Source organism: Heptranchias perlo, unplaced genomic scaffold, assembly GCF_035084215.1.
Source record: "Heptranchias perlo isolate sHepPer1 unplaced genomic scaffold, sHepPer1.hap1 HAP1_SCAFFOLD_266, whole genome shotgun sequence".
Lineage (NCBI taxonomy): Eukaryota > Metazoa > Chordata > Chondrichthyes > Hexanchiformes > Hexanchidae > Heptranchias > Heptranchias perlo.
Genome location: NW_027139278.1, coordinates 37,813 through 48,889, shown reverse-complemented (window position 1 = coordinate 48,889; position 11,077 = coordinate 37,813). Strand labels below are relative to the sequence as shown.

Sequence of the window (11,077 nt, the reverse complement as noted above, 5' to 3'; positions counted from 1 at the left end):
TCATAATTTTGTTCACCTCAATTAAATCTGCCTTCAGTCTCCTCTGTTCCAAAGAAAACAACCCCAGCCGATCCAATCTTTCCTCACAGCTAAAATTCCACAGTCCAGGTAACATCCTTGTAAATCTTTCTTGCCTTGTGTCTAAAATGTCTGCTATTTGGAAGTCGTGACATTGATCAAAGTCCGCGTTACATTTTCTTGCCATTTGTGTCAAGATTTGGAAAAGATCTGCTGCCTGACACTTTAAATGTTGCTGACCTTTAACTGTAGCTCACAGTGTCTGAACAGTCACTGTTATCATCAGCCTTTTGTGTATTTCCTGGTGCTCCATCTCCTGAACAACACTAGCTGATCACAGCATCGTTTCCTTTAAATTGAATTCCACTGTGAAAAAATGCACAATTTCAAAGTTAAGCAACGTGTGCAGGATTGGAAGGAGAGTGCGAGAGGAGATAATTGGCTTGGATCAGTGATCTCTTGAGCATGAAGACAATCATTATCTGAAAGAAGCACGGAGATGAGATTTCTGTCTATATTTATCAATATAGAAAATAAGCAGGGAGTTGTGATCCTTTTGTCTATTCATCCTGCTATCGACAAAATCCTTCGCCTCTCAATGCCCAGCATCTTTCTTTCCAACTCCTTGCTCTGCAGGGAAGTCTTGGTTTCATTAATTCTCCATGTTAGCAGCAAACATCTAATTCACCTGGCAGATCTGGCCATGGCTTCTAGTCATAAGTCATCCCTTCGTGTTGACACCATGTTTGCAACTCAAGATAAGCTGTTTTATGTTCATGGAATTCATTCGAGTCAGTTTTCTAGATCAATATGTCGAGGAATCAACACGGGAACAGGCTATTTTAGATCTAGTATTGTGTAATGAGACAAGGTTAATTAGTAATCTTATAGTAGATGATCCTCTGGGGAAGAATGATCATAATATGATAGAATTTGATATTGAGTTTGAGAGTGTTGTCGTTAAGTCCGAAACTAGGGTCTCAAATTTAAACAAAACCAATAACGTAGTTATGAGGGGTGAGTTGGCTCAGGTAGTTTGGGAAATGATATTAAAATATGATAATAGATAAGCAATGGTGAACATTTAAAGAAATAATTTAGAATTCCTCAACAAAATTACATTCCATTGAGGATTAAAAGCTCCACCGGAAAAGTGGTCCAACCTTGGCTAACTGGAGAAATTAATGATAGTATTAGGTTAAAAGAGGCTTATAATGTTGCCAAAAAGAATAGTAAGCCTGAGGATTAGGAGAGTTTGAGAAATCAGCAAAGGATGACCAAGAAATTGTTAAAATGGGAGAAAATAGAACCAGCAAGAAACATAAAAATGGATTGTAAGAGCTTCTACAAGTGTATATAAAGGAAGGGATTAGCGAAAGTAAACATGGGTCCTTTGGAGACAGAGACAGGAGAATTTATAATGGAGAATAAGGAAATGGCAGAGACATTTAACAAGTATTTTGTATCTGTCTTCACAGTAGAAGACACAAAAATCATACCAGAAGTATTGGGGAACCAAGGTTCTAATGAGAGTGAGGAACCTAAAGCAATTAAGATTAGTAAAGAAAAAGTACTGGAGGAATTAATGGGACTAAAAGCTAACAAATTCATTGGCCCTGATGGCCGACATCCTAGGGTTTAAAAAGAGGTGGCTGCAGAGAAAGTGGACGCACTGGTTTTATCTTCCAGAGTTCCCATGATTCTAGAAAGGTCCCCATGGATTGGAAGGTACCAAATGTAACCCCTTTATTCAAGAAAGAGGGAGAGAGAAAACAGGGAACTACAGGCCATTTAGCCTGACAATAGTAGGAGGGAAAATGCGAGAATCTATTACTAGGGAGGTGGTAACAGGGCACTTAGAAAATCATATTATGATTCGGCACATGCAACTTGCTATTATGAAAGGGAAATCGTGTTTGACAAATCTATTAGAGGTTTTGAGGGTGTAGATAGCAGGGTAGATAAGGGAGAACCAGTGCATGTAGTACATTTGGATTTTCAAAAGGCATTCAATAAGGTGCCATGCAAAAGTTTGTTGAACAAGATTAGGGCTCATGGGATTGTGGGTAATATATTAACATGGATTGGGGATTGGTTGACGGACAGAAAACAGAAAGTCGGAATAAACAGGTCACTTTCGGGTTGGCAGGTTGTAACTAGTGGGGTGCCGTGAAGATCAGTGCTTGGGCCTCAGATATTTACAATCTATATTAATGACTTAGATGAAGGGACCGAGTGTAATGTATCCAAGTTTGCTGATGAGACAAAATTGGTGGGAAAGTAAGCTGTGAGGAGGACACAAAGAGGATGCAAAGTGAAACAGACAGGTTAAGTGAGTGGGCGAGAAGTTGGCAAATGAAGTATAAAGTGGGGAAATGTGAGGTTATTCACTTTGGTGGGAAGAATAGAAAAGCAGAATATCTTTTAAAAGATGAGAGACTATGAAGTGTTGGTATTCAGAGGGATTTGTGTGTCCTTGTACACGGATCACAGAAAGTTAACATGCAGGTGCAGCAAGCAATTAGGAAAGCAAATGGTGTGTTGGCCTTTATTACGAGGTGGCTGGAGTACAAGGATAAGGAAGTCTTGCTGTAATTATATAGGGCTTTGGTGAGACCGCATCTGGAGTACTGTGTACAGTTTTGATCTCCTTACCTGGGAACGATATACTTGCCTTCGAGTGGGTGCAACAAAGGTTCACTAGATTGATTCCTGGGATAAGAGGGTTGTCCTGTGAGGAGAGATTGAGCAGAATGGGCCGATATTTTCTGCAGTTTAAAATAATGAGGTGATATATTGAAACATATAAAATTCTTAGAGGGCTTGACAGAGTAAATGCTGGGATACTGTTTCCCCTAGCTGGAGAGTCTAGAACTAAGGGTCATAATCTCAAGATAAGGGACTGACCATTTCGGACAGAGATGAGGAATAATTTCTTCACTGAGATGGTTGTGAACCATTGGAATTCTCCACCCCAGCGGGCTGTGGATGCTCAGCCATTGAATAGATTCAAAACAGAGAAAGATAGATTTTTGGACACTAAAGAACTCAAGGGATATGGGGGGAGGTGGGGAAAGTGGATTTGAGGTCGAAGATCAGCGATGACGTTATCAAATGCCGGAGCAGGCTCGAGGGACTGAATGGCCAACTCTTGCTCCTTTCGCTGATGTTGGTCCGCTGGAAAAGCAGAACTTGCCAGCTGTTTTAAAACTTTTAGCCTAAACAAGGACTTGAACCCTGGACCCTCAGATCACTACCTGTTTTAAAAGTCTGATGCTCTACCGACTGAGCTCTCCAGGTTCGCTGGTGGACTGGTTTCCATCATACAGATTCATGGTGGGACTCTGAATTATCCCTGTCGCTATCGAATTTGGGGGAGTATCCCTTTGATACAATTTTTAGCAACGTGTTGAGGAGAATCCTTGTTTCTGTTGAACATGATGTAAGAAACATGGACAGCGAACTTATGATTGTGCAATTCTTCTTGTTTGTACAAAATGTCTTGTCATTCGTTCGCAGCAATAAAAAATACACTTTACCCAATGGCTCAAAAGCTGAACTTGTTCCACACGGGAGCTGGAAAAGGCCTCTCGACATTTCAGCCGATCAACAATTGAAAGCTGAATAATTTCACCCGTTACACCGTGACACCAGGCAGCAGATTTGCCTCCCGAATTTTCCCGACACGACACTTCAAACCGATGAATCTCTGCTTCACGGAAAGAAGAATTGTGTGTTTGGTTCTTTAGATTTAAAGATGTCGTGCCGGCCGCTTTACCATTTCAGCTCTCGCCAATCGCCCCCTCTCCCTCCTATAAACAAATAAACTCTCACCTGCTATTGCAAGACGGGAGGCCCGAGGAGCCTCAGTGCCCACATGGGGACATGAAGAAGTCGATGTGTTATGGAACCGGTTGTACCTTGAACTCCAGTCAAAATGTTTAGAAGGTTCAACTACTTTAGATGGCGCTGGAGCTCACAACTCCAGCATTTCTCGAGTGTATAATTATTGTAGAAATAACGCGCGCTGACCGATTGCTCCACTGGAGCCGCGCACGGTCTGTGTCCCCAGTGCTCCCATCAAACAGCTTCATCCTCGGTCTCTCAATTATCGCTTCCTGATCTTTCCCACACAGAAACCTCCAACCAAGAGGCGATTCGTTAAACATCCGCAGTGATCTTTAAAAGCCGTGGCTTCTGAAACAAAACCCCAGACGATAAGAACTTTTAATGATATTATTATTAATAACTTAAGGACAATTATTTTCATGCTACTTTGAGGATTTGGGGAAATTGGGAGCTGAAACGAAGAAACTCTCTCTGGGCTGTCGGTGATTGGAGAGATGGGCGTTATTTCATTTGAAAACCGAGACTCGGAACTTCCTGATGGAGAAGTGTGAGAGAAGATTGTGGTTAGTGGCAGTTACCGGGGAGATCCAGAGGAGAGGGAGAAAAGTCAAAGTCACAGCTGTGACAGCTCAAGTGCTCTGCTTATCTGTAATATTTAGAAAGTAACGTACAGTACAGGACAAACCAGTTTGGTATCAGTTAGCAAAAATACTAAAAGACACGGGTTCAAAGGCGGATTTGTGAAGAGGGAACTGATTTAACCGCCAGACCGAAACCATTCCCCATGAATCTGAAGCGTCTTGGGGAAAACGGCAGTGCGGACTGTTCTGTTCGTGTCATGACTTGAAAGACCCTCCAATTACCGACAGTATCTTTGAACGAGTTGTGCAGTAAAACCGCGATAGAAGCCGCTTTGCATTCGTCAAACGTGTAGGTGATGATATTGGGGTTGATCAGGGTCGATTTCAATGATTTGAAATCTCTCCATGTGACCCGAAGATTGACGGCAGAATCGAGTTTTTCCTGTTAGTCCTGAATTGAAGGGAAAGGCGCAACAAGCAGGTCGGAGAAATGAAGAGCAGAAAATGTGGATGAAACTTGCACGAGTGAAAATCCCTGTATGTTGGAAGACTCAGTCCCCAGTGGTGAAGAGGATTGGGATTTCAAGCTGTCTCACAGCTCACACACTCACCATTGGCTCATTTAATCACCTTCAACAACTCGATTACATCAACACTTAATCTTCTGTACACAAGGAAATACAAACCTTTTCTCTGCAACTTGTCCGCATAATTTAACCCTTTTAGCCCCGGTATAATTCTGGTGAATCTGCGCTGCACCCCCTCCAAGGCCAATATAGCCTCCCTGAGGTGTGGGGCCTAGTACTCATTTAATACCTCAGGCCATGCCCACTGCCTCCGTGAGTAGATCTCCTTTATGGTCCCGAATCGTCCCCGCCCCTCCTCTTACTACCCGTTTATTGTTAACATGTCTGTAGAAGACTTTTTGATTCCCTTTTATGTTTCCCGCTTCATCTTACTCTCTATCTCTCTTATTATCCAGGGAGTTCTGGCTTTAGTTGCCCGACCTTTCTACCTCGTTGGAATGTACCTTCTCTATACCTGAATCATCTTTTTAAAAGGCGCCCACTGTCCAATTATAGTTTGGCCTGACAATCTTTGATTCCAATTTACCGGGGCCAGATCTGTTCTCATCGCACTGAAATTGACCCTCATCCAATTGAGTACTTTTACTTTAGAGTGGACAGAGTCCATTTCCATAGCTATTCTAATCCTTATGATACTGATCGCAGCTCCCTAAATGCTCCCCTACTGACACTTGCTCCACTTGGCCCGCCTCATTCCCTTGAACCAAGTCCAGCAATGCCTCCTTCCTCAGTGGGCCAGAAACGTACTGGTCGAGAAAGTTACCCTGAACACATTTCAAAAATTCTTCCCCTTCTTTGCGCCTTATATTATTGCTATCCCAGTCTATATTAGGATAGTTGAAATCCCCTGTTATCACTACTCTATGGCTTATGCACCTCTCTATAATTTCCCTGAAAATTTGCTCCTCCCGATAGAATACACCAAGTAGTGTAATCGCACCTCGATTGTTCCTTAACTCGAACTCAGTACCCAGGAGAAATTCCCTCCTTCCTGGGAACTTTGTATTAAGCAGAAGTTAGCAGCAAAAAGTGTTCGTGGTGGGACTGAGAAATGCTTAAACATCCGGCACCCTGTAAAACAGAGCTCCAAGTGTCGGTTTAAATAAAGTCCTGAACTGACAGAGCGGCGGGCAGATGAGGATTGAATTAAATCCCAATTCACTGAATCTAAACAAGGTTTAAATAAGTGAATCTGTCAGGAGTGGGATTCCTGAGCTTGTGTGTGAGCTGAAACTGGATCGGTCCCGTTCTGTAAAGACTGAATGGCAGGCGGCTCCCAGACAGGGCTCAGGCCGGGACTGGCAGCTCTCCGCTGGGAACGGCTGGATTGGAGAGCGGGGCTCCTGCGGTGTTGCTGCTGCTGCTTCCGCCTCTTCGAGTCCCTGTGGCGGTCGGTACCGATGCCCCTCCTATGGATCCGGCTCCAGCTGCGTTCTGTGGGCCTCGTGGCGCAACGGTAGCGCGTCTGACTCCAGATCAGAAGGATGCGTGTTCGAATCACGTCGGGGTCATTGCATTTTCGCAACGTTTCAGTGTCACTCTGTTTTATCGCGGGGCAGTCTTTCAGGGATGGTCTGTTCACTGTGTGTAAAATAATATTGATCACAGAATGAACACACCACAGAAGGAGGTCATTCGACCCATCAATACCTTACCTGCCTTTTGTAAGACCAATCCCATTAGTCCCATCCCGTGGCCCTGCATTTTCCCCTTCAAGTATTTATCAAATTCCTTTTTGAAAGCCACGATTGAATCTGCTTCCACCGCCCTTTCAGGCAGCACATTCCAGATCATAACCATTCGCTGCGTAAAAAAGATTTTCCTCATGTCGCCTTTGGTTCTTTTGCAATCACCTCAAATCTGTGTCCTCTGGTTCTCGACACTTCCGCCAATGGGAACAGCTTCACTTTATTAACTTTATCTGAACCCTCCATGACTTTGAACACTTCTATCAAATCTCCTCTGAACCTTCTCTGCTCGAAGGAGAACAACCCCAGCACGGGGTAAATGCGGTCAATTAGCTCCAATTTATTTATTTGGGCATTAAACAAAACGTGAAAGACTGGCGAGGCGTTGTGTGAACGGAGCTCACTGCTTTCAGACAATAAATCCAATCACTGTGTGGGCGCTGGGTTAAAATCTCACGACTGATAGAATTTCTGGCAATGTTCATTTTGATCTGTTCGCAGAAAACCCGATTGTCGTGCGATGGAGCAGAGGATGTGAAAGAAGCTGAAAGTGGAAGTGCAGATATTAGTTTCATCACAGTGACTGGACACGTTTCCACAGGTTCGGGCCTCTCACCTTAAGATTCTTTCCAGCAGAGTGGGACAGGTGATCAGAGTGACCGGGCTCCAGCGGCGCAATCGGTCAGTGCGCGGTCCTTATCTGACAGGACAGGGTCGGGAAATACCGAGGTTGTTAATTCGAGTCTCACCGAGATCAAACAATCCTTTTTATTGTGAACATTTCGACCGGAGTTGAAGGTACATTTGGTTTGTTCCAAAATGCATCTACTTATTTGAATTGCCATGTGGTTCCTCCGGACTGCGCTGTTGCAATAGCAGATGAGATGTTCAGTATTACTTGTTTACAGGAGGGACGCTGCGGTTTTGGAGACACAAACTATGATTTTGATCCATCTACAAATCGTGGGATTTAACTGGAGCTTTAAACCAGCGCCTGAGACCGCTCAGCCAGGATACTTTCCATCCCACACTTCAGGAGCTAGTTTTACAGGAATAGAATTACTGCAAGCAAGAAATCTCCCCCTCAAGCACCAATGCTCACACGGCAGCAGGATGCATGTGTCCAGTGAGAAACCTGTCTGAAGGAACATTCAGTCTGACAGAGCCGGAAGTCCAGCAGATTGACTTTCGGTCTGAGCAGACGTTGAGTCTCCTCCTTGAGAGAGTTTGCGCGGTTTTGCTGCAAAATTTCACTTCCCAGCTCCTGATCCGTGAACTAAAATCCAACTCTGGTGGGACTCGAACCCACAACCTTTGAATGTCCCCTCCGATTATTAAGTCGAAGTCCAACACGCTGTCCATTGCGCCACAGAGTCAGTTATGCAACATGAGGGAGAGCGGGGATCCTGTGCTGTGGTTGAGGCGGTCAGGCTGCTCCTGCTTCCGCCTCTCACATTCCGAGAGCCGCGGCGGCAGTCTGCACCGATCGCCCTCCAATGGATCCGGCTCCAGCCGCTTGTTGTGGGCCTGGTGCAAGAACAGTCGCGTCTGACTCCACATCAGAAGGCTGCGTGTTTTGAACCAGGTTGAAATCACAGCATTTTCACTGTGTCTCAGGGTCCTGCCGACTGATTTTAGATCGGGACAATGTTTTAGCGATGGGATGTTCAGTGTTTGTGCAACAATATCAAAATTAAATTTGATACATTAATGAGCTTTTTGTTCTGTTACTTTGTATTTACACCCTCTCCAGTTTTATGTAGAAACAGTTAACAATGTTTAAGGGATGTGGTGTGCAGTGTTTGTGGAATCAGTGTAATTAAATTTGATACTTTCATCTGTTCCTTCTCCAACCCAGACTCTTATCATTAGATTTGTAGTTTCACCCTGTTTAAAATAGGTTACTCAGTGATAGAAATAAATCAGTAACAACCCCGAAACCTCAGCGGGTATATTTGTTCCAATACTTTGTGATGGTCTCGATTTCCATTTAAATTTTCAATCAGCAATTCCCAACGGGTGTTTTGGGTTTGACAAACTAATTTAAGTACTTGACTGGTTCCTGGAAATGATCCAGTGGGGATTTCCTCACCGGTACAGATATAGAAATAAATACATTCCATCATTTCACAAATGACAGTTGTGTAAATAAATATATCGCGATCTGTAAGATGGAAAAGCAGCTCTTCATGTTCATAAAAAAATTTCCACATTTTATTTTATTAATCCACTTACGTTTCAATGTAGAACATATATTCAGAGCATCCCTCTAAACTTAAAGAATGGTAAAACAATTGTAGATTTTACAAACACATAACACGCTATCGTATAAGTAAGATTAATCCCTACTTTGTGAAACTTGTATTCTAATTGTCTTTATGATGTTAAGAAAAATATTTCTAGATGTACATCCCCAACTTAACGGAGAAACTAAGATGTAAACCAAAAGGATTTTTCAAAAACTATTTGGGGCGATATTCTCAGTTCCCCTTCTCCTTTCTTTAATTGTTACCTTTTGTTAATTGTTCATCTTGATCCGTTTGCTTCATTTTTTTCTCAGTCATTTATGGTGAATTTTCTATCTGTTAACATTCTTAAATATTTGATTTGTTTGTTCCTTTCCTCTTGACTTGTGATTTGTTGACCTCCAGGTTAAAGTGTGAAACAGAAATGTGTTTATATTCAGGCGTGACTCTGAAGTGTGAGACCGAGAGGTGATGCCGGATGTGTGACCGAGAGAACAACTGCTGGAGGCGGAACTGTCCGTAACCTAACATACCCCCTGTGGCATTGCTCATGGTGGGTCGGATGACAATGTTTTATATTGACTGAACGGCTATGTATATAACACACAACGGATTTTACTGCTGCTTTAACTCCACAAAGTATAATCACCATAAATGACCAAAGTCTCAGATCAGTTAGAATTGAATTGCTGTTGGTGAGGGGAGTTTGTACATTGGAAGGAGTTTATATATTTACAGCTCCAGGTAAACCTGCAAACCTCCCTCGCCTGTAGGTTACGTCACCATGAGGTTTCGACCTTGCTTTGCGCTTCTGGTCTTCTGAAATGTGATTGAACCTGACCAAAAGTTTCCTATAATTAGTGAGGAAGGAAGGTATCAGTGTAAATGGGAGATATAAACGTGGATATTTCACTGGGTACCATGGGAACCAGATACACTGCTCATTCCAGTTAATTGTCCAGCAGCAAACAGAAATCATTCTCTTCAACTGTACTCGCCCGAAGGAAAAGGAAACAAACAAAACTGCTCAGTTCTTTGTTTTAGCTTCTTCTGTTGGTTTACGTTCACTCACCGAGAAAGTGACAGAGAGACTGAGAGATTGGATTGGCTTTTTTCACTTTATAATCTATTATACTTTGTACTTATTGTTAGAGACGGTTCCATCCCAACAATCCTGTGCCTGACCTTCTCATTGATACTCAGATGTGTTCAAAATGAGTTTCAACCAATTTTACAAAAGCTGAACAGCGAAAACTGCTGTGAAACGAGCTTCGCTGAGCAACTCTTCATGGAGATTCGGTTGCTGGTTGTAAGTAAAGAAGTTTGTACAATCAGCCCTCTCGAGCAATATCCTCAAAAGGTGTTTCGGACACATTGTATGAGAGGTCCGCCTGTACAGTGCAGGAACATTTACATACTGCAGATCTGGAATCCTTTCCTTGTTGGCTCCGGAACTAATACAAATACCGCTCTGTGTTATTTTGTTGCTTAATTCACAAATTGGGTAAATATCACAGAGGAGGCTGAAGACAAAAAAGGCCCCGACCAAACGGGCACTTTGAGCAGCTCAGCCACGGAGCCAAATCAAACTGCAAATTCACCACCTCCTCTCACTGATACCTGTCAGATACCCGCCACTGTCTGGTGGAGTTTGAGGCCGTTTGGTACATTTCGACATCTCTTGTCTATTTCGCTGTGTTCACCGACACTGTCTGTATCTCTCGCTGTGTTTATCTCTCTGTGTCAATCTGTGGGTTGAATCTGAATGAAAAATGAAATCAAACAGATCAGCTGGGCCAGTGGCGTAATGGATAACGCGTCTGACTACGAATCAGAAGATTGTAGATTCGACTCCTGCCTGGCTCGGATTTATGCAATTTTCCCTCTGACACTGGGGAACTGAGAATCAAATTTCATAATAACATATTGTTTATGGTGAATCAGCGAAGAAAACATTCCATTTTCAATGATTTCCGTTCAGTTATGTATAGAATGAAACTGTGACCACAACGTGTTTCGAACAAGCCGCCTTTTCAGTTGATGTCAGGCTCGCTAACATTACAGCACGAGGTGTGGGCACCGCACTGATAACCTTCAGGTGTATCCGG

The 11,077-nt window shown here is 43.1% G+C and overlaps 4 non-coding genes across 4 annotated transcripts; 2 read left to right on the top strand and 2 right to left on the bottom strand.

Annotated features, from left to right (window-relative positions):
- Positions 1-3,233: 3,233 nt before the first annotated feature.
- On the bottom strand, positions 3,234-3,318 carry trnak-uuu (transfer RNA lysine (anticodon UUU)). The gene is given in 2 exon segments: positions 3,234-3,269; positions 3,282-3,318. It is a non-coding gene; the product is annotated as a tRNA-Lys (tRNA).
- Positions 3,319-6,474: 3,156 nt separating this feature from the next.
- On the top strand, positions 6,475-6,546 carry trnaw-cca (transfer RNA tryptophan (anticodon CCA)). The gene has a single exon. It is a non-coding gene; the product is annotated as a tRNA-Trp (tRNA).
- A 1,461-nt stretch (positions 6,547-8,007) lies between these two features.
- trnar-ucg (transfer RNA arginine (anticodon UCG)) lies at positions 8,008-8,099 on the bottom strand. Its single transcript is given in 2 exon segments — positions 8,008-8,043; positions 8,063-8,099. It is a non-coding gene; the product is annotated as a tRNA-Arg (tRNA).
- A 2,663-nt stretch (positions 8,100-10,762) lies between these two features.
- trnar-acg (transfer RNA arginine (anticodon ACG)) lies at positions 10,763-10,835 on the top strand. The gene has a single exon. It is a non-coding gene; the product is annotated as a tRNA-Arg (tRNA).
- Positions 10,836-11,077: the final 242 nt, after the last annotated feature.